The sequence below is a fragment of the Trichechus manatus genome, unplaced genomic scaffold (genome assembly GCF_000243295.1).
Source record: "Trichechus manatus latirostris isolate Lorelei unplaced genomic scaffold, TriManLat1.0 scaffold00026, whole genome shotgun sequence".
NCBI lineage: Eukaryota > Metazoa > Chordata > Mammalia > Sirenia > Trichechidae > Trichechus > Trichechus manatus.
This window is the reverse complement of record NW_004443962.1, coordinates 17,617,069-17,637,893: the sequence shown is the minus strand read 5'-3', so window position 1 is coordinate 17,637,893 and position 20,825 is coordinate 17,617,069. Positions and strand designations below refer to the sequence as shown.

General features: G+C 39.8%; 1 protein-coding gene across 2 annotated transcripts in view; it reads right to left on the bottom strand.

Annotated features, from left to right (window-relative positions):
* LSAMP (limbic system associated membrane protein) overlaps positions 1-20,825 on the bottom strand; it is a 739,725-nt gene that overhangs the window by 204,801 nt on the left and 514,099 nt on the right. The window lies entirely within an intron of this gene.

Sequence of the window (20,825 nt, the reverse complement as noted above, 5' to 3'; positions counted from 1 at the left end):
CTGCTTATAAGGCTGGCATCTTTTCCCCACTCAGAGTGTTCACACTGAAAATACAAAACAAATCCCGTGAAAAGTGATGCCAGGACTGAGGTGTGGAGGATGATGACGAGTCTTTAAGACCAGTCCAGGCTTACAGGACTCTTGGGCTGCATACTCAGTGACAGGAGTCTTCCAGATCACAAGCAACAGGATTTGCATCTTGAACAGTGTTTCTTTTCTCTCCGTGTTAAGACAGATTCTGGAAAGCTGAGTGTCTCTCTGTTTCTCCTTACCCTTATCATCCTCTTCTCTGACAATCCCAGCTTCGCTGCTTTCTCATCCCCCAGGGAAATGGACCGTTTGTGAAATTCTCTTCTCCAAACCTAAGGCGCAAAATAGGTACTGTCCTTTCTGGCAGCTCCTGCAGAGCTAATATGCTGTGCTTATCCCAATATGTGGGCTCCATCATATCATAAATTAGAGAGCCTGGGCTGGAGGATGAGCTTGAGGGGAAAGAAGGATAAGAAAAGTGACTCAAATCTTCAATTATGCCTTTCACTTGACAAGATACTGATCTCTATTTCTGACCCTTAGAAGCTCGAGGCCAGCCTTGCCTCCTCAGAATCCTGGGAATGATGCGCTGAACCACTTCTGCCAGGGGCTTTTCCGATTCCCTGGACTTTGTAGGTTTATAAAGGGCAGATAAACCAACCTCTGTATACACAGTGGTTGGTGGGCAGGGAGACCCCCACAGGCTCATACGGGAAGGAAGATAATGCCGTGTGCCTTTTTCGAGCTGGATGTGAGAGCGCTCTTCTCTGCAGGGGACTGGCCCCGAAGCACAGGACTTCTGTCACTCACAGCTGTCATCTGCCATTAGCAGGTTCCTGACAGGTACATGTGCAGGTGCCCAGTGCTTCTCCTCAGCAACTGCAGCCTGGCAGTGACACAGGTGTGCACGTGTGTGTGTGTATGTGTGCATGTGTGCGTGTGCATGGTTACAGAATGAGAGTGTGTGTAGTGGGAAGATACAACAATAAAAAAGAAGGGACACTAAGGAATGGATTCCAAACACACAGTAGAGAGGGAAGAGAACAAGAGGCGAGTCAGAGATTCCATTTGGGTACTCGGGAGGTGTGTGGCCTTGGGTAAGTCATTTTATACCTCTGGTTTTCACTTTCTTCCTCCACCAACTGAGCACAGCAGCCATCTATGGCTTTCAGAATACTTGTTAAGTGCAGGTCCCATGCTGGAGCACATTGTAGGGATGGTTTCGTTTAATACTCGCAACAACCTTAAGAGGCAGGAACTTTTCTTACAGTTTTTTTTTTTCCAGATGAGGAAAATGAGGCTTAAGAAGGTTCAATGAATTTTTCCATAAAGCCCAGCAGGGAGCGAAGGAGCCAGGAAACCATCCCAAGCTGTGACTCTAGAGCTGACATGCGTCCCCACTGGACCTCCTCACGGGATAATGCCTTCATCACGTCTCTGGGCAGACAACTGAAGCAACATGTGGGAAAGCACATGGTAAACTGAGAGCTTCACAGTTTTAACCAACCATTGCCATGGGGTCGATTCGGACTCATGGTGATCCCATGTGTGTCAGAGTAGAACTATGCTCCACAGGGTTTTCATTGATTGGTTTTTCTGAAAGTACACTGCCCGGCCTTTCTTCTAAGGCACTTCTAGGTGGACTCAAACCTCCAACCTTTTGGTTAGCAGTCAAGTGTGCAAATAGTTTGCACAATCCAGGGATTCCTTTATACAATGTTAGCTGCTATTATTTAAATAATTCAACATTAACCTATTTATTCATTCAGTACTTGTTGTGAACCTGATTCTATTCTATGAAGTGTAGTTAGTTGTAATACTTGGAAAAAGGGAGTGAGAAAAGAAGATGTTGGCTCTGTCCTCAAGTAACTTAAATTTTATCAAGTGTTGGGAAGAAAAGGAGGAGCCCTCGTGGTTCAGTGGTTAAAGCACTCGGCTGCTAATCAAAAGGTTGGAGGTTTGAACCCACCAGCCACTCCATGGAAGAAAGAAGTGGCAGTCTTCCCTGCCCTTGCCCCACAACCCTATGGGGCAGTTCACTCTGTCCTACAGAGTCACTATGAGTCAGAATCGACTCGACAGCAGTGAATTTGAGAAGAAAAGTAATGTATCTGAAAAGCACAACTGGACCAATAAGCAACATCATGACAATGGAGAATAGATTGAAGTTGTCAAGGATTTCATTTTACTTGGATCCACAACCAATGCTCATGGGAGCAGTGGTCAGGAAATCAAACGACGTGTTGCATTGGGCAAATCTGCTGCAAATGACCTCTTTAAAATGTTCAAAAGCAAAAATGTCACTTTGGGGACTAAGGTGTGCCTGACCCAAGCCATGGTACTTTCAATCGCCTCATACGCATGAGAAAGCTGGACAATGAATAAGGAAGATTGAAGAATTGATGCCTCCAAATAATGGCATTGGCGAAGAATATTGAGTATACCATGGACTACCAGAAGAAAGAACAAATCTGTCTTGGAAGAGGTACAGCCAGAATGCTCCTTAGAAGTGAGGATGGCGAGACTTCATCTCACATACTTTCGACATGTTATCAGGAGGAACCAGTCCCCGGAGAAGGATATCATACTTGGCAGATTAGAGGGTCAGCAAAAAAGGGGAAGACCCTCAACACGATGGATTAACATAGCGGCTGCAACAATGGGCTCCAGCATAACAACAATTGTGAGGATGGCGCAGGACTGGGCAGCACTTCCTTCTGTTGTACGTAGGGTCACTATGCGTCTGAACCGACTCGATGGCACCTGACAACAACCATCCCAGAAACTGAGGCCATCCTACATGCCCACCAAATGAAATGAAAGCCAAACAACTGCTTATCTAACCCCTCTTCTAACAGATGTCACTGAAAGTGAGTTCTAGCATCACCATTTTAAGACATGTAACCATGAGACCTCCTTTTTTTGCTCATTCTATTTATTTCTTTCTCCATGAAATTTCCCAGCCAGTACTTGAAATGGATAAATTTTAATTCTAAAACATTATGTGGTTTTCCCAAAGTTGTAGTTTAAGAGATATAATCTACAGCATTATATCACAGTAGATGAAGGTTTATCTAGTATTCATCACCTGGACTTATTACTACTCAGGGTGCTTCTGTGCTTCAGTGATACCATGATAACTGATGTTCACAACACTTACCTGGAGGCAGAGAAAGCTCCTGAAGTGCTCTGGGGGTTTAAAACAAACTTTTAAAAGCTTCCTTTGACACATTTTTAGCATTAAGTTTTATCATAATATAATTCTTTGAATACTACTCATCAATAATAAAATATGTGGTGACTACATTGATCAGATCACCTCAATTTAGCATTATGCTAAAACAAGTAATTCTGTATAGACATATGTTCAATATTTCCCCCGCCAAAAAAAAGCCCTCAAGTCAGTTTTACATAACTGAATGCTAGTTGCAAATAGCTCTACAAACTTAGTGGCTTAAAACAATGCAAATGTATTATCTTACAGTTCTAGAGGTCAGAAGTATGAAATGGGTGTCAAGACAAACCCCCTTGCTGTCTAATCAATTCTAACTCATAGTGACCCTATACGACAAAGGAGAACCGTCCCATAGCATTTCTAAGGCTGTAAATCTTTACAGAAGCAGACTACCACATCTTTCTCTCCTGGAGTGGCTGGTGGATTTGAACCGCCAACCTTCTAGTTAGTAGCCAAGTGCTTAACCACTGCACCAACAGGGCTCCTTGAAATGGGTGTCACTAGGCTAAAATCAGGTGTCAGTTGAGCTGCATTCCTTCTGGAGGTTCTATGGGAGAATTTGTTTCCTTGCCTTTTGTAGCTTCCAGAAGCTCCTCTCATTCCTTGGCTTGTAGCCCCTTTCTGCATGTTTAAGCCAGCAGCATAGCATCTTCAAAGTTTTCTCTCTGACTACAACCCTGCTTCTGTTGTCACATCTTCTTCCTCATTCTGAGCCTCCTTCTTTCCTTTTGTAATGACCCATGTGATTACATTGGTCCAACCCGGATATTTCAGAATAATCTCCCCATCTCAAGACTCTTAACATAATCACATGGGTGAATTCCCTTTTGCTATGGAAAGTGACATATTCACAGGTCCCTGGGATTACAGTGTAGACATTTTGGGAGGAATGTCATTATTCTTTTTATCACGACATCTCTTTACATTTTCTCTTTGATTATGAATTTGTGGAAGCAATATACCCGTTCTATGTGTGATGAACAAGGTAATTATGATATGAGAAGTGTGGAATTTCATGAGATTGAGGGAAGCAAGTTCTCACAGAATCCCTAATAATTGGCAGATTCTTGCCTTGCCCCTGGTCAAAGCCAGCAAGAAAGGGGCAAACCTGGCAATTGCCCGCCACACCACGCATGGTGCCTGCTGGCCCTTATTCCTCAAAGATGAGAGTTGTTTAGACTTCTGTTTCTTAAGCCTTCTTGGGACTTTGAAAGTTTAGAACAACTTAGAGCTGGAACATAAAAAGAAGATAAAAAAATGATGGAGAAATTTTCCCTGGTGCCAGACAGCCAAGAACACAAGAGGAGATTAGGAAGGAGAACTGAGAAGGCAGAAAGCCAGGTTGGGAGAAACTTTGGATGCCATCTGACAGGCCTTTTGAATGTGCAGGTTTGGCTGCCTTCCCAGCTACACCATGCACCCCACATCCCTTTGCACATTGCTAGAGGAACAGGAAAGCATCCCTTGGAAAAACGATCCAAGTGCACCAGAGAATAAGGGCAAGTCGTGGCTAAGGTTATGTGAGGGACACTAGGCGAGGGGGAGTGGAGCTCACAGCTGTGTGAGCAGGATGTCCAGACAGGCCAAGCCAGGCTGAGCGTCTGCTTCTCAGCTGTAGACAAACGTCCTCGGCTGACTTTTTGCCCTCAGTTCACTTTGGCTGCTTACTTGTGAGTTATGTTGGATATTTCTCTTTTACCTCAAATTTGGGTGTTTCATAAGCCCTGCTATTTGCAAAAGCCATTAGGGTTTACAAAGAGCACCTGACAGATCCATTATAAGCATTTGTTTGAAGGAACAAGATCCATCATTTTAACATGTTCAAGCCTGGTTAAGACAAAGAAAAACTCCCCCTATAACTAAAGCACCAGGGTGAAGGCAAAATGCAAACATGTCCTTATTAACTATGTTTAGGTTCTCCTTGCAACATGGTCACTTGTGGATGATGTCTTTGCACCCAGGACACACCTATTATTCTCTAGAACTTTACTGGAACAACTACAGCAACTGTCTTCATTCATTGAGAGCTTAAGAGGTCAGGTACTGTGGGAAGTATTTGATGAACACTATTTTAACTTATACAAAAATGCTTATGAAAAACTCTTCTTATCACCTGAGTTCACAGGTCATTATATGGCTAAAGGAAGTCACTTTTCCATGTCACACAGCAAATTATATCTAAAACTCAAACCCAGGTTAGCTACTTTCTAATTTTATCATCTGAACCACAATGCATATTTCCTCTAAGTTTATGTATAAAGACTTCTGTCTTTTTGGAATAACTCAGAGAATGATGCAGTATATAAATTCTCTTTCCCCTCAAATTGTTGTTGTTGATAGGAACCATTGATCGGTTCTGACTCATAGCGGCCCTATGTACAACAGAGCAAAACGCTGCCCAGTCCTGCGCCATCCTCGCAACAGTTTCTATGTTTGAGCCCATTGTTGCAGCCACTGTGTGGCTCTTTGAGGGTCTTCCCTTTTCAACTGACCCTCTACTTTATCAGGCATGATGTCCTTCTCCAGGGACTGGTCCCCTCTGATAACACATCCAAAGTACATGAGACGAAGTCTTGCCATCCTTGATTCTAAGCAGCACTCTGGCTGTACTTCTCCCAAGACAGATTTGTTCCTTCTTTTGGCAGCCCATGGTATATTCAATATTCTTCGCCAACACCATAATTCAAAGACATCAATTCTTCTTCGGTCTTCCTTATTCATTGTCCGGCTTTCACATGCATATGAGGCGATTGAAAATACTATGGCTTGGGCTAGGCGCATCCTGGTTCTCAAAGTGACATCTTTGCTTTCCAACACTTTAAAGAGGTCTTTTCCAGCAGATTGGCCCAATGCAATGCGTCATTTGATTTTGTGACTGCTGCTCCCATGGGCATTGATTGTGGATCCAGGTAAAATGAAATCCTTGACTTCAGTATTTTCTGTTTATCATGATGTTGCTTATTGGTCCAGTTGTGAGGATTTTTGTTTTCTTTATGTTGAAGTGTCATCCATACTGAAGACTGTAGTCTTAAGGCAAGATCTGATTACACTTGATTTGAATATGGCAACAGTTAGTGCTTCCCGTACTTTGTCTTTCAAAAGTCATTTGAGTTTGTTCCACTCAAATCTCATAATTCTTCTCTAAATTTTGTCTCTGAAGTAGCTGTAGTTTGATGTTGTGGATATCAAGAGAATTTGACAAGTAAGACTGAGGAAAACTCAGTGGTTCATGAATACAACTGGATCTCAGGGATGCAGCTTTGTATATATTGATGCAGACAGATAAAACAAAAGGTATGTGGGCTACCTATTATTAAAAACCCAAAAAGTCCAGTTGGCATTCAAAGTTACAGTGAAGGGTTCAATGTGTTCCCAAGTAGTTTCTTTTCCAGCTTGGAATGGAAACTCAGAGTCCCTATTTTGAAGGTGAAAAATCAGTCCAATTCTAACAAATATTCCATTGTAATCGAATATTCAACATTATAGTGCTATAAACAAAGAATTTTCATTAAAATTAGTAATAAAAATATCAACTTCATACAAATAATTTAGACAAATGTGTGCATGCACATGTGTGTGTTTGAAGAAAACTCTTCATACCACTTGTCGTATGTTTGATTTCCTATCAAAGACCAATAGGGAGGCTGCAGCAAGACAGCATCTTTTTTCTTTTTTTTTCATAATGGGCGTTTGACATTTTCATACCATATGGCTAAAGGAGGCATATGCATATAGAGTCTCTATTAACATCTGGTAGACTTTGCTCTGATCAAACCCAGAAATACCCTTGGGCAATGCTCTTGATTCATAGGTGACTGCCTATAGTGTTCTGGACTTCGGTTGAGAATGAGTTCTGAAGAGTCACTGAATCACCCATGGGTGATTGGCTAGTGGCTCCTATAAAAATTAGAAATTATAAATGTAGAATTCCTTGAACATGGTCTGCCATGCAGTAGGCCCTCTATCATTGAGAATAATCATTGAAACTAACCCACTGCCAGCCAGTCGATTCTGACTCATAACGACCCTATAGAGTTTCCAAGGCTGTAAATCTCTACAGAAGCAGACGGCCCCATCTTTCTCTCACACAGTTGCTAGCAGCTAAGTGTTTTAACCAGTGTGCCACCACGACTCCTTAATTGAAACTAGTGTGGTTGTTTTTGGTGTTGGTGGTAACAGTACTAATAATACTAACAGTAATGGTAAGAAAAGATCTGAAGGGTTCGTAGTGCCTGACTTGAATGGTGCAAAAAGACCTGGATAATCATTTAGGCTTGTCCATCTTAGGTAAGTCTCTCAAAGAAAGAGAACTAGCTCCCTGTCTTAGTGTTTCTGTCGACATTGAGAATCAGTCTGAACTTCAAAAGATACCATTTCAGGCAGCTGAGAACAAAAATGGATTTTCTGTATCCTCTAAAATGACCCTTACCCTATCTTCATAAGAAGGCTCTATTTAGGATTGGGTCAGATGCAAGATGCGGTACTTAGAGGCTGGCCACACTGGCAGCCCTGTATCCCTCCTCCAGTAACCAATCACCCACCCTTACACAGCACGATAGGATGGGATTATGGGAAGCTGCTGCTGCCAGACACTTCCTTGGCAGGGCCAAACCTTTGACAAGGAACAGACCTGAGAGAGGATTCACATACATTATCAAAGGCTTAGCAACATGGCACACTGGTCTCAGCACAGCACCTGATCCACTCTGATACCTAGCAGCTGACTCAGCCTGCTATGGAGAGCTTAGAGTGTTTAAATGTTCTTGGGGAATTATCTCCTCTAGTAACAGGACTGCCAAGGGCAGAAAGTTATACCTACTTACTCTTACATAAAACACATTTTCCTTTCAGCCTAGCTTCAGCATGTTACAGGAATAACCCAATGGGAAGTGCTTTAGGTCCCCTACTGGTTCTTTACCATTACAGCAAAGATACCCAGGGATGCCTCTACTGACAGGACTCTCAGGTTTTGGGAGGGGAGTGAGTAGTAGGGTGAAAATGCTGTTCCCGTTTGGTTTCGGAATTATGGGTGTATATCCTGAGCTTAAAAGGGCATCTGACTCTAGGATATACCCAGTTCTAAAGAAACATGACAACAGAGCCTTTGCGAGTCTGTTACTCAGTGGTTCAGAGAAAGACAGAGGAGCCAGAAGTCCAGGTAGTGGGCATCATGAAAGCAGATACCAGAATGACTTTGTTTTCTTTTTAGGGAAATACGGTTATTAAAAATAAATAAACTAGCATTCCTTACATTTGCACCAAGAATGGTTACAATTAATTACTAGAAAATAAACGATGCTTATTTCTGCTCTCTTTTGTGTCCATACAAAGTTACCCTAAGCTATGGGCTGCCAAATCTTCAATTAAAAAAAAAGGAAAAAAAAGGCAACAACAAAAGCACCCGTCGCTGTCAAGGTGATTCTGAGTCACGGCGCCCCCATGTGTTACAGAGAAGAACTGCTCCAAAGGGTTTTCTTGGCTGTAATCTTTACAGGAGACCACCAGGACTTTGTTCCATGGTGTCGCTGGGTGTGTTCAAACCGCCAAACTTTAGGTTAGTAGCCGAGCACTTAACCATTTGTGCTACCAAGTACCGTGTATTATATTTGGAATAGCTTTTCTTCTAAGGTGAAATCATGGAATATATAATTTTTGCAATATGAAGCAATTGCTTTTTTTTTTTTTTTTTTTTGGTGGTAGAGGTTTTAAGAATACAGAATATAAAATGTCCCTTCAATTGCACTATGAAGACCAGCTTTCTGTTAGAAACAGTGGTGACTATTTCCCATCTGTGTTTCAAATGCCTCACTCCCTAATCTGGATCTATCTTTCTACTGCCAAAATAGCAGAAAGCCTCAGTGACCAGGCAAAAAAATAAAAAAGACTGATGTCATTCAAAGACTGACATTTCAGGTTTTATTACTAGAATACCTTGAAGAATTAGATCTGATTTGCATTGATATTTGCCAACTGAATTATTAAAGTTTTTTCATTTTCTCTTCCCTTCATCAGGCCTTAACACTTCAGTCAACAGCAAAGTCACAAGTTAGCAACTTCGTGGCTTCCTTTAAAGCTTCCTGAGCTTTTGAATTGTTGACCAACTTGAGAAAAACACCTGATTTGATCCATAAAATCAAAGTAGATGACACATTAAAAAAAAAAAAAAATTGGTAATGTATTTTTGTAAGAGAGTTTGGTTTTCACAAATATTCCTTAAGTGACATGGGATAATTTTATTGGCACGTCTTTTGTTGACAGTATGACCCCACTGCATGATGTCCTTCTCCAGGGACTGATCCCTCCTGACAACATGTCCAAAGTATGTAAGACATCATGCTTGGTAAAGTACAGGGTCAGTGAACAAGAGGAAGACCTTCAATGAGATGGATTGACACAGTGGCTGCAACAATGGGCTCAAGCATAACAACCATTGTGAGCATGGCGCAGGACCGGGCAGTGTTTTTCGTTCTGTGGTGCATAGGGTGGCTATGAGTCAGAACTGACTTGGTGACACCTAACAATAATATGACCCCATTTGGGTTACCTATTGAGGTTTCCCTGTTTTATTAGGATGAATTGCAGCCTCAGTGTACTGGGAGACTTGCAAATGAATATGCCAAGAGAATGACGAGGATTTCAGAAATGTGTGCACATTTTAAGTGATATGTTAGCCTCAAACATCATTAGAATGTAGATAGGAAAAGACAAAGTGGGAATTTCTGTGCAGTTGTTACTTCAAAAGCTCTTTATCAAAAGTGATAGAAATTCTAACCAAAGAGAAGTGATACTGCATTTATATAGCAAATTGTTTTACACAGACAGTCACCAGGTTGCTAAAGAATTTCCTACTGATTTCTTATTATTGCACCAGAAAGAATCTCAAGTGTCCCCCACTTGTGCTTGGTAAGTGACACACAATCCTAACCGTCTCGGTGCGATGCGTTTTCTTTAGAGCAGGGGTTCTCTAAGGTCAGCATACATCAGAATCACCTAGAGGTCTTGTTCTGTAAATTGTTGGCCCCACGCCCACAGTATCTTACTCAGTAAGTCTGGTGTAGGGTGTGAGTATGTGCATTTCTAACAAGATTCCAGGTGATGCTGATGCTGCTGGTTTGTGGCCAGCACTCTGAGAACCACTGCTTTAGACCATCAGGAGACTCGTTTTATTTCTTATTTTGGTCAAATGGAGTGTCTCATTGTCTTCCAGTTAGCTCTTTTTCTCTTTAACCAAAATCACTATTGTAATTTAGTTCGATACTTTGTTTTGTGGAATCCAAGATAAAATAATAGGAAAAATAAACAGCACTTGGATAATTAATACAACACTTTCACATACATTATCTCATTTGAGACAACACAAGACTCCTAGTAAGTAAGCAGCTATTATATAATTCATACTTACAGAAGAAAAGTAAAGAGCTTAAAGGACTTACCCTAAAACCCGAAAAAAGTAAGTGACGAAGATCAGGGACTGAAACTCGGCTTTCTGACTCCAAACTCCTTCTACCAAGCCACTCTTCCACCCAATCCTTTACATTTGTATAAAGCCTTATACTTTTCAAACTTTAATATTCAGTATTTCATTTGATCTCTCAAAGCAACAGAATGAGGCAGGCAGCACTTATCATTGTCTACATTTTGCAGATAAAGCCATTATAAAAGATGATGAGAAAAGTGGCTACTGTCACTCAGACAGTATTTCTTCATAAGCTAGTCTAAATTTTTCCTACAACGTTTAGCAGCATCCTCTGATGTAGTGGGTAGAACATTAGATGCACTCTCTCCCAAGTGATAAATATTCAATGGCACGATATTATAACCCCCCACTCCTTCTCCTACTCCTGTCCCTTTTTTTTTTCTTTTTTCTTAGCAGAAGTGCATTAGCGGGGAAGGGAGGCAGGGATGGAGTTGAGGGTTATTAGTTGGTAGGAAAGTAGGAAAATTTCTCTAATTTCTATGCTGTAACTACTAAGGAAAACAGCTTTGTCTGCATATGAAGACTCTTGACCTCTAGCCTAGGGCTTCTGAACCAGAATTTGCATTTTAATAAGATTCTCCAGAAGATTTCCAAACATTTTGTCTTGGTTATCTAGTGCTGTCATAACAGAAATACCACAAGTGGATGGCTTCAATAAACAGAGATTTATTCTCTCACAGTCTAGGAGGCTAGAATTCCAAATTCAGGGTGCCAGCTCCAAGGGAAGGCTTTCTCTCTCCGTAGGTTCTGGGGGAAGGTCCTTGTCACAATATTCCCCTGTCTAGGGACTTCTCAGCACAGGAACCCGGGTTCAAAGGACACAGTCTGCTCCTGGCACTTCTTTCTTGGTGGTATGAGGTCCCTCTACTTTATGTTCAAGCCTCTCTTTTGTATCTCAAAAGAGTCTGATTCAAGACACAAACTAATCCTGTATATTGAGTACTGCCTCATTAACATAACTGCCTCTAATTCTGCCTCATTTACATCACAGAGGTTAGAATTTACAACTCATAGGATAATTGCATCAGATCACAAAATGGTGGGTAACCATAAAATACTGGGAATTATGGCCTAGCCAAGTTGACACATTTTTGGGGGACACAATTCAATCTGTAACATGTTAAGGTTGGAGAAGCAGTGCTTTTGATCTTTCTGCACCCCTGTGCTTATGAGTTTCATCCTTCTGCTTACCTGGCTGATCAACTGAATCATTGGGAAACTTTACTCTTACATAATCCCAGAATTCACCATAAGTGTGGGATGAGCCAAGGAATCTGTTTTTGTAAAAACCTTTGCCTCCACTCCAAGTGATTCTGATGATCAGCCAGTTTTGGAAAATCATTCGACTGTCTAATAATGGTCAAGAAGGTTAAGGTGCGAGTGGTTATAGCTGGAAGGGACGTTTTACAGTGAATCACAGGAAGTATTATAAAACTTATAGCTCTGCGATGGGAGATCTTTTTTCAGGTTGACTCAACCTGTGAACTACTGTCTACTGGCAAAGCCAGGGTGGGCCTGAATATCTGCCCCTAGACTACAGCATAAGTTCATTGGCATGACAGTGCTGAGAACTTTATCATGACAATCAAAAACCCATTGTCAATGAGTCAATTCCGACCCGTAGTGACCCTAGAGGACAGAGCAGAACTGCCCCATAGGGTTTCCAAGGAGTAGCTGGTGGATTTGAACTGCAAACCTTTTTGTTAGCAGCCGTATCATTTAACCACTACACCACCAGGGCTCCAATCCTTTCCCAAATATAGAAGCCTGGAGTAGACATTTCACAGAGTGTGTTAACAAAAGAAAATGTTCTTATATATTAGAGATGTGCATGATTCAATAAAGCAAAACTACAGTTTACGGACTGTTTTAAAGTCTAAACTTTAAGCAGCTTCTAATGCAGCTTCTAGTAGAGAGGCTGACATTTCTCTAGAATAAGTAATTGTTTTATTAATTCAACCAATATTTATTGAACCCTCACTCTATGCCAGGTACTATACTGAGATATAAGGTCATGCAGGTGCCTGCTTTTATGGGAAAAATAGAGAGCAAAAAGGTAAACAAATGTGTAAGACAAATCCTGATTGATAATTGCTGAGAACAGTTACTGATAATAATTGAGCGATAAAGAGAATACCAAAGGTTCAGATACAAGAATGTGGCTGTTTCAAAGCATTCTCCACATCCCAGCTGATAATGGCATGGGTCAGATGGCAGAGGATCAGCATATCAGGGCAACATATCTAAAACTATCTGAACAGGGCCTAGACAGACAGAGAACTTTACCTAAATTCCCAAAACCGTCCCAGAAAGAAATTCACGAAACTACTAGTTGGATAGGCTTACTTCTGTTATTCTATTTTGTATCATTTGTAGTTTGTTTTCTAAGCAACCATGCTTTAATTATTTATAAATGTGTATTTAGTTTACACATCAAGGTATGAGCTGTGCTATAACACAACAATACTTCTATTTTCTTTACAAAAGCCCTTAAATGAATGACTCAGTTAATTCATTGATTTATTGGGCACAGACAACATACCAAGCAATGCGCTGGGACTAAGAATATATACATGAACAGGGCATAGTTTCTACACATTTACAGATTTTGTAATCTAGGAGGAGGCTAGTTAAGCACATAATTAAAATGGAATTGTATTAGTTCTATGTTATGGCTTTTGGGAAAAAATGTCGTCTTGAAAATCTTGCAAGAAGTTGTACTGGCAAAATTATGGTACAAGTGGGATGAGCAATCATGTTTCAAGAGAAAACCGGGATGTATGGAGGCCCAGGAGCAAGTGAACAAGGCACATTCTTGAAATGTAAGCAGTATAGCCTGTCTATACTGTGATGTTCAGTGGGTAGGGGTGTATGGATAAGAGAGTAAGTTGAATGAATGACTTTATACACCACATTAAGTAGTTTGAACTTTATTCCAAAGGCATTGGAAATTTGGGACTTTAAGCAGGAAAATTAACTTGATCATTTTTTCATTTTAGAAATGATGTTATTGTAGTAGGGAGAAATGTCTAGTAGCAAAAAGCCCAACTGTAAAACTGTTGAAACCCAGGTGAGAGAAAATATTGGCAGAATTGCATCATGGTGACGACAATGAGAAAAGGTGAGTGGACTGGTACTTATTAAGGAGGCAGAATCAACACAATGTGTCAGATGAATCATTGCTGGGGGAAAAAAGAAGAGGAAGAGGCCAGGATCACTCTCAATTTTCTGGCTTTGCCAATTTTTATTTTCTACCCTGAAAACTTCTTGGCAATTGTCCTCTGGCCCCTCTGCTTCCAACCACCCCAGGTAAATAAATGCCTTGGTTCATGGGATCTGGGATGCCCCCTTGTCAAGGACTAAATAAGACCTAGCTTGGAGTGTTAGGATGTTAGGACAGACCCTAAAGGACATCCACAGTCAAGATTCCAAAGTCAACTACAGCCAATTCACAGGAGCAGCAAAACATAGCCCAGGGTTTGCCTGTATACGTGAGCCAGATCAAACAAAACACAAGTCTTATCCTCTCTTTTCGTTTGTTTGGCTTCCACGTAAATGAACCTGAACTTGTCTTCATGAATTTCATGGTGTTAATATCTGTCTCTTTCAATAATTTCATGATTATTTTTATCTTTTTAATATGCTTCTTCAAGAAAAAAAAAAATTAATATGTAACCCCTCTGTTTCTGAACAACAGCTCACCTCTGATCATTGCAGATCATTTTTTATGTCTTGGTAGACTATCTCCTGAAACACCAGCTTTGGATAAAATAATAAGAGTTGTAATTTATCATTACAGGTTCTATGTAGCTACAGCTAATGAAGTATTGCTGTTACATAGCTGGACTGAGAGAATTGTCTCTGAGGAAGAGAGTGAGACACATCAACACGCCATGCTAGAAAATATCTCCCTAACAAGACATATAGTTGTCATGCTTCACGTTCTCAAAAGGGACACTGAAAAAGGGACCCTCGGTGTGTATATTGAATATGACCAGTATAAGATATAAAATATTAAGACCAGCCTTGCTGAGAGCATTATCTTCAAATCTCTCTGGTATTGTGTTAGATTACAGGATGGACTTGGATAAAGATGGTGTTGTGGTGGTTGTCAAGCTATCAATTTTTCATTCTCTCCCAAACTGTTCACTATTGCAAGCTGATGCATACATAACTAATAATCACAATAAGTAATAATAGTAGTAATAATAATAGCTAACATTGTGTTAAGAACTTTGCATATATATTGTCTTAATTCTCATGATAATGTTCTGATATGGGTTCTATTACTACACCTATTTTAAATATTAGGAAGCATAGACTACTGGAATAATGGCAAAAAAATATGTAAAAAGCTCAGATGCTGAGAAATATGGATTCTCTATTTCTGTCCTATTAAGCCATGTGCAAATTTGTGATTAAGCTGTTGTCCCTCCTCCAAGGAAAGTTCTGAAATCTCCTAGAGCACTCAAGGCCAAGCTAGATCCCCAAGGACACATCCAGGCTGATTGATTTCTCTTCAGGCTGAGTACTTTGGAATTCTGATGACACAGCTGGGTAGAGTGGGGTAAGTTGCCGAGAGGGTGCTAGCTCCTTTCAAAGGCCAACACCTGTGAGAACGGCCAGCATATCAGGTTGTGGTGAAGCCCCGCGGCATAAAGGTTGACAGTGTCAGTTACTGTGAGTGTCTCCAGGATGCTGAAGTTTGGGTGGTGGAGGCCAGTCATTATGTATTTTGTATTCTTTATTCTCTAAATTAACCAGTTGTTTAATGAGAAGGTTACTGATAAAGGGTTTGTAACTACCTGGTTACGGACTCAACTGTGTAGAGGAAGAATATGTTTCTGACCTAAATTTAAGATATTCATGCACTCAAATAACCATCTACATACTTGCTACAAATGTGAAATAAATCATGTATTTTTTTAAAAATATTTAAACATTAACAGGAAAATTCCATGACTAAATGCTAACAACATTGTTTCAGGGAAACATCCTTGCCAGGATTCTTTGATGCATTACCACTCAGGCCATTTATATATGCTGAATATTTCTCTGATTGGAATAGTCTTCCCTCTCCTATTTTCTTGGCCAGATCTTATTCATCCTTGAGGTCTCAGCCTAAGCTCCCATTAGGGGAGCTTTGCTGACCTTGCAGATTTTGCTATACGGCCCTATTTTATGGTCTTATTGCATGTTGTAATTCTCCTTTATAATGCATTAATCTAATTAAGTGGTTATCCATGCAATTATTAGTTTAATGCCCTGCTATTCTGACAGTCTTTAAGCTCCATATGTGCAGAGACCATGCCTGTCTTGCTTTTCATTTTGTCCTTTCACAGTGAGCACTCAATATTTACTTCTTGCCAAATGAGCAAATTCTGAGATAGAGATCAAGATTAACATAAATATAATTCTGTATTGTGGATGACATATTTTAAAAGCAATATACAAATAAGTTACTGAAAAGTAACATAACAAGATTTTAAAAATCCATCTTTGTGCTTCTTGAAGAGGAAAAGTAGGAATATTAAAAAATGAAAAATACAAGAAATAAATGAAAGCAATCAATAGAACAGGTTTAGCCATAATTCTCCTTTGAATTGTTATATGGTCAAGCGGCTTTACCTAAAAAATACATAGGTTTGACTCCTCTACATCCATTCACTTCCAAAGTTGATTCACAGAACCTTCTGGAAGGCCCATATCAGAAAACCACAGGGACAAAATTTCCTGAAATTTAAACTGTGGATCATGTGCTGTCTGTGTGAAATGTGAAATTATACTAATTCCAATATGCTAACTTAAAATGAGACAATAGGTACTTGTACCATATACTTCTGGAATTCAACTTAAATGAGTTCAATTTAACATTAGATATTTCTCCCAAATCCATGAAGCCAAGACTGTACTGGACATACCAATAGTTGAGTGTGCTGTAGAATTAAAAGTAACACAGATGGGGCTGCAGCATTAGGGGAGTTCAAGAGAACCATCAGACAAGGATTCAAACTTAGAAATGCGTTTAAAAGGGAATCTCAGACCAAGATATTAAAACCCAATGTTCACTGAGAGAATGAGACTTCGGGCTCTCAGAGTCCTCTTAGCTCCTCCCATTACAATGTTTCCATTGGAAATCCACTCTATAAAAATATAAAATATCTCTTACTGAGATTTCTACATTCTGTGTTGATGTCAAATTTGGCTTCTGGCTTGAACAAGAGAATTATAGAGCACCTCCTGAGTTGTTCTCAGCCTAAGGGGCTAAACTCTCGGTGTGTCTTTTGAGTCTTTCAGGTACAGAAAGCTACTGAGGTTGTGCAAAGCTTTATAGAAACAGAATGCACAGAAACTCTTTCTGTAACCCTGAGCAATCCCGACACCACGTGATGCACACCTGAGAAAGGGGCTTCCTCGTGAATGCCAGAAGAAAGGTTTCAAAACAGAGTTAAATGAAGATGGGAGCAGCACTGCTCACAGAAGGGAGATCAAACACTCCATAGAAAATACATGTTACGGTGCAATCGCCCCCTGGGAGTTACAGGATTATGAAAGCCTAACTTAATTAAGGGAGAAAATAGGTCACATTTAACAACCACATACGTGACACATCACTTCGATTACATTGAATAACTGAAGAGGAGAGAGAAATTAAGAACTCAGAAACATAAGGAAGCCAATGTCAGAATGCATCAACCCTGGCTCCTCCATCCAAGTCAGGTCAATGTTTTGATTCTGTATATATGAAAAATTCACCATTCTTCTAATCTCCCCGTCTCCTTAAAAAACACTTGCAGTATATTTGTAAAAAGAACTTCGGATATCAAAAGAAAGAAAAACAAAATGGCCTAACCAAATATTGTTTTAAAAAAATGGAATTAAGAGGTAATAAATATTCTTCTTCTCAAGCACCCTCTTTCCTTTCTCCTCCTCTTGTCATTAAATGACAGGTAATCAGGTACTTGCAATGCAAACCCTGCACAGAATCTTCCCCTTTCACACAGCTCGATATCCCTGTGGGGTCGAGCTAATTACAGATACATTTCCTCTGCAAGGCAGTCACACTCTGTACTGTTGAAGGCACAATTAATAATTGAACAAAGCAAGCCGGGTTTTTTGTTCACACGGCCATGGGTTGCAGGCAGCTTTACTGTCACACGTGAGCAGAACCTCTTCCATGGGTGTCTCCAGGAAAGGCTGAAAAGGGTTACTTCTTGCTTCCAAATTTTGAAAAGAAAAGAAAAGAAAATTTAAGCAAAAAATACCCCTGTTTCTTTTATAAAATAGTCAAGGCAGATTCTTCTGTTATGAGGAATATGGTTATGATCAGGTGGTTGTTTAGGTCAGATGTGAAATAGTTTGAAGAGTAGGCTTGGGAATTAGTACCTGCTGGATGGAAGAATAGGAGTCTGCCCTCAAACCTGGGAATGCAGCAGGGAGCTAGTTTTGCGTGTGCTATAATAGAATTGGACCCACAGAGAGGGCTCTGATAAAGAATTAGAAAAATAAAGTTCTTTCCCTTGAGATGTCTGAAGGAACTCAACAGAGGATATTTTGAAGGCTACTGGGGTCATAGGTGACTGCAGCAAGTCCTTGTCCTGTGCCTCAAGCCATGATCTTGACCAGAGGTTGGCAAACTTGTGTTAAGGGCTTTGTGGGTCAAGCAATCTTTGTTACTACTACTCAAGTCTGCTGTTTCAGAACAAAAGCGACATAAACATTATGTAAATGAATGAAGGTGGCTGTGTTTCAAAAACACTGTATTTGCGGACACTAAAATTTGAGTTGCATATATTTTTTGTGTCAAGAAATTTTATAATTATTCTTTTGATTTTTTTCAACCATTTAAAAATTTAAAGACCATTGTTAGGTTGTGGGCAGTACAAGAACAGAGCAGGTCATGTTTGGCCCACAGACTGTGGTTTACTGACCTCTGGTTTTGATGATTGGAAATCCCTGTGAGCATACTTTTTCTTTTTCTAACAGATTTTGAAGTCTCGAGGGTTCTTTGAGTGCATGTAAATATTGCCTCCACTCGGAAATATTTGACTTGCACTCTGGTTATTTGTTGCCTTGAAACATCATGGTTATTAAGCATTCAAATCAGATGTCCATGATCACTGAAAAATTTCTTAAGAGTTAGCCACAAATGTCTAAATTCCCTAGACCGATATTTAGAAGGCTCTGAAACTTGGGTTATATCTCAAAATTATACTAACCCAAGAAGGAGAGTCAGGAATAGGAGGAGTATATGAAATGTATGGCTAAATGCCTCCATGAACAACTGCCTCCTTTTTCATGAGACCAGAAGAACTTGATGGTGCCTGTCTACCATTACTGAACATTTTGATCAAATATTCTATACAAGCATTCTGATCAAAAGGGGAAAATACAGAACAGAATTTCAAATTCTCAAGAACTTTAGACTTTCTGGAGTCAAGGGGGCTGGTTGAACCCCTGAAACTATTGTCTTGAGATAATCTTTAAACCTTAAGCCAAAAATATCCCCTGAAGTCTTCTTAAAACTAAACAATAGTTTAGCTTAACTAGTGAAAAAAATGCTTGCCTTGAGCATTATGCTTTTTTAAGAACAACTATATGGGATCAAAGTGACAACAGCAACTGGAAAGATTAGATAGGAATCTTAGGAGGCAGTGAGTTTCTGTTAGTGGAGGATGAACAACTCAAAAAAGGAGAGAGACAATGGTTGCACAACTCATAGTATGTTATCAGTGTCACTGAATTGTACATGTAGAAACGGTTGAATTGGTGTATGTTCTCCTGTGTATATTCTCAATAACAACCACAAAAAAAAAAAAGACTACAGACTTAATATTGCACCAAAAAAGAGAAAGCCTTTCTATTAATGCAGCCCTTTGATCATAACTTGAATACAATCTACCTTCTTTCTTTCCTTCTTCTCTTCTTTTCTACCACCTTGTTCCACAAAAGAGATTAAGGAATTATAAACAATACATTTATATGGACATTTAAATCAATTAGAAATGGTGGGTCAAAATAAAGTAAACATTATAAAAGCAGGAGTGTGGTCTATGTATGAATTTTATGCCATAAAATCCTACATAGTGGGTTTAAAATCAATTTTATTAAGGTATTATTTATGTATAATAACCTACATTCTTTTACAAATGGGCCATACATTTGGCTCTAAATTTGCTAACAGTTGACACAATGAAGGACTCCTGATTATGTATAAATATTCACAGTGTTAATTCATCAAAAACTAAACCATTGCTTATTAAAAGGACTGGTGGTGCAGTGGTGAAGTGCTTGGCTGCTAATCAAAACGTCAGCAGTTCGAACTCAATCTTTCTCTGTGGGAGAAAGATGTGGCAGTCTGCTTCCATAAAGGTTTACAGCCTTGGAAACTCTATAGGGCAGTTCTACTCTGTCCTATAGGGTCCCTCTGAGTCAAAATTGACTCAATGGCATGGGTGGGTTTTAGAGATATTGCAAACAATGAGAGATTTTTTTCAAGGGTCCTTCTAGAAAGGAAACTATGTAATAAAATTGTATTAACAATCTCTCAATAACTATATGACAGTAAACACAATGATGCGTTTTAGAGGGTGTCTTTTATAAACATGGGTCAATGGCTTGTATACCAAATTGCCATTCAGTACAAGCAATTCTACTTGGGACAGGGGCAGGCGGCATGGGGTTGGTGGCTAACATAATGCCACCCAAGTAGACAGTGTTTGGAGCTTTAACTGAATCTAGGAAGAAGATGTATGATGGATGGAGGTTTATACTTCAGACAATTCTTTACTTGCATTTTTTTTTCCATGAGATATAAAACGGGTCTGAAAGACAGTGAATTTGGGGCTTTTTTCCCAAATAAGTGCCTCATGTGTTGCTATTCTATATTATCAAGACATGATGAGTTGCATGTTTTAACAACAAACAAATACAGATTTTGAGTGATATTCTGCTAAAAATAGAGGCCTATAATACAAATACCAGCCTAAACACAAGACCATTCCATAGGCTGATCTAAACTTCACCTGAGAAATTAATTTTGGGTTTAATGTGTGTTATAGATTGACTTGAATCCCCCAAAAA